The following is a 3177-nucleotide window of genomic DNA, read 5'->3' on the forward strand; positions in this document are numbered from 1 at the left end:
TATTCAGAAAAGGTTCTTAAAAAGTATAATATGCATGCGAGTAAAGCCACACCTGCTCCTATAGTTAAGGGCGATAGTTTTGGGAAATTCCAATGTCCCAAGAACCAGTATGAGATCGATCAAATGAAAGCAGTACCATATGCTTCGGCAGTTGGCATCTTACAGTATGCACAAGTGTGCACTTGCCCTGACTTAGCCTTTATCACCGGGGTACTCGATAGATATCAAGAGAATCCAGGCATAGAGCACTGGAAGATGGTAAAGAAAGCATTGTGTTATGCACAAGGCACAAAGGACTACATGCTAATGTATAGGAGAAGTGATTCCCTAGAGATAAAAGGGTATTCAGACGCAGATTTTGCGGGGGACAAAGATGATAGAAAATCCACGTCAGGATACATATTCACCCTCGCTGGGGGAGCTATTTCGTGGAAAAGCTCCAAACAGTCGATAGTTGCATCATTCACGATGTATGCAGAATTCATAGCATGCTTCGAAGCCACGGGGCAGGTGATATGGCTAAAGAAATTTGTACCCGACTTGAAAGTGGTAGATTGTATTCACAAACCACTAAAGATGTACTGTGACAAATAGCCCGCAGTATTCTATGCTCACAACAACAAGTCGAGTAATGCTGCCAAAACAATAGACATAAGGTATTATGTTATGAAAGATAAAATCCAGGGTCAAACTATAAGTCTCGAGAATATAAGGACAAAAGATATGCTTGCGGACCCGCTAATGAAAGGCTTACCACCCAATGTGTTCAAGGAACACTTAGCCGGCTTGAGTTTAAGGGAAAGCCTTATGATTCCTGGATAGGCCCAAAAAGGAACAGAATTTTTTTCTGAACAAAACGTATGTTGTAGTTGTATGATTCTATCGGCAATCAAGCTATGACGATGAAACATGTTCTATGTACAAATATGTGATGAAACAAATAAACTAGAAAGTATAAGGTTAAAAGTAAAGTTGAGATCAAGGGGGAGAATGTTAGGTTGATCTCTCTCTCGTTCAAGCCCAACGGGTCGAATGGGCCCTTGCATCGCGCCCTGATCGGGGGCGCCCAACCAAACCATGGTTGGTGGGCCCCTGTGACCCGCGCCATATAAACAGAGGTGGGGGCCGGGGCATGACTTACGAGGCTAATCGCTATCACAATCCCCACTGACACTCCCTACCAATCTAGGGTTAGTGATGAGGATATAGACCTAGGGTAGGGTCATAGGCCTGACCAACATACCCTACCCAGGGTCACTACCCTAGAAGCAAAGAAGCTCAAGAGACAACAGAGAGTACCCAAGGAAGACATCGAGTGCAATCCACTCGACCAACCATATCACTCAGGTATCCCACCTTTTCGAAGACCACTCGACCATACAAGAAACCACTCGACATATGAAGACCAGGAGTCACACCAAACTGCAACGGTCGGACATTCACTCTGTAGTTGTCGTGGAAATATCATGTCAGATGTCCTCGTGAAAGGACTTAGTCGTGGAGCCATCGTGACGGGTTAGCTTAAAGGGGTTAAACCGGACAAAGGACATGATAGTTTTATACTAGTTCGGCCCCTTACGATGAAGGTAAAAGCCTACGTCTAGTTGTGATGGAATTGATTGGGTTTCGATGACCAGGGAGAGAATACGCCTTGCCTGAGTCTCGAGTTTTTGTTTCTTGTCCCTGAACCGCCACCGGGTCATCCCTATATATACACAGGTCGACGCCCAGCCGGTTTACGGAGTCCCGAGGCCGGCTCATACAAGTGTCCGGCTCGGTCTCTGCCTTCCTAACTTACAATACAAGTTATACAACTATGGCGGTTTACAACTATGGGCCCTAATCCGCCTTTGGGCTCTGGGCCTCTAAGCTTAATCAGTAAAGCGCCATCCCTTGGACTTCAATATAGTTGAGGGTGAACCGGCCCCTCCAGGGTGGTTTATACTTAGTAGTTATATCCCCAACATTAGGCCCCAGATTGATTTGAACCTGTTAATGTCAATCTTCAACACTTAAGAAAATTCTGTGAACATCTTCTTACGATTCTCGTAAACCGCCATGATGTCTTCTCCTGTTAACTTTGTTAAACCGCCATGACGTCATCTTCTAAATATTACAGTGAATCATAATGATGTCATCTCTATGTAAAAAGATTCCCATCATTTAATTAATTCCCGAAAATCAAGGCGACAGCTGCGCCCCTTGCCGCTTCAGTCTCCTTGATTTTCGCGCATGTCGCTTATCTTCTTACCCCTTTATAAATAAGACAGGGGGTCCTTCCATTTTCTCCCCTTGCCTCTTCGCCTCGTCTTCCTCCTCGCGACCCGAAGAACTCAAGCATCGCCGCCGCCGTCGACCTCGAAGCTCTGCGTCATCTCAGGCCGCTGCATCAACCTGAACGCTCCAGAGATCTCATCCGCTGTTCCTGAAAATCCGGTAAGCTTTCTTCCTTTAACCCTAGATCTCCATTACGGCTTCGTGTTCATCCATGTTCCTCGATGTTCATCAGCACTTATCTATTTTTCTTTTAGCATCTTACTGAATCTAGCTAGTCCTGACAACCTCCTCTTGTGGCTAGATCCATAGCTTTAATCTACCATATTGCAGTATCTTGTTATTCCTGGACAAATCCCATCTGGACCTTCTCTGTTCTGCGTAACACCATTGTAGGACTCAGAAAATTTCCTTTACTGAACCACGGTAGATCCAAAATTATATATCCATTTTGTGAAACTTGTTTCTGCAACACTTAGTGAATTTCAGCTCTGCTGCTTCCCCCATAGGCGGTTTAACTTGTAGAAAATCATAATCCGCCTGGTACCATTAGCACTCAATTAAACCGCCATCCTGACTTGAGTAGTAATAGCCGGTTTAACATGTATATATATCTTGATTAAATTCCCCGGTTTAACATCGGTTTGTGCACATCAACCTTGAATCGTAAACCGGCCTTCGCACTTCTTTTTCAGTTTGCCTTCCAAAATGACCAAGCAATTCGCCGCTTGCAACTGGGTTCCTTCCCGGATCACAGAAACACAGCTCAATGGATATGTTTTAACTGGCGCTTTGGCCAAGAAAGATGTCCTTCATTGGCGAGTTCCTGGCCCTGAGTGCCCTCCAGTACCTCAAGACAGAGAAGTGATTGTGTTCATGCAGCATCTAGACCGGGGTTTTAGC

This window comes from Triticum dicoccoides, chromosome 3B (genome assembly GCF_002162155.2).
Source record: "Triticum dicoccoides isolate Atlit2015 ecotype Zavitan chromosome 3B, WEW_v2.0, whole genome shotgun sequence".
NCBI classification, from domain to species: domain Eukaryota; kingdom Viridiplantae; phylum Streptophyta; class Magnoliopsida; order Poales; family Poaceae; genus Triticum; species Triticum dicoccoides.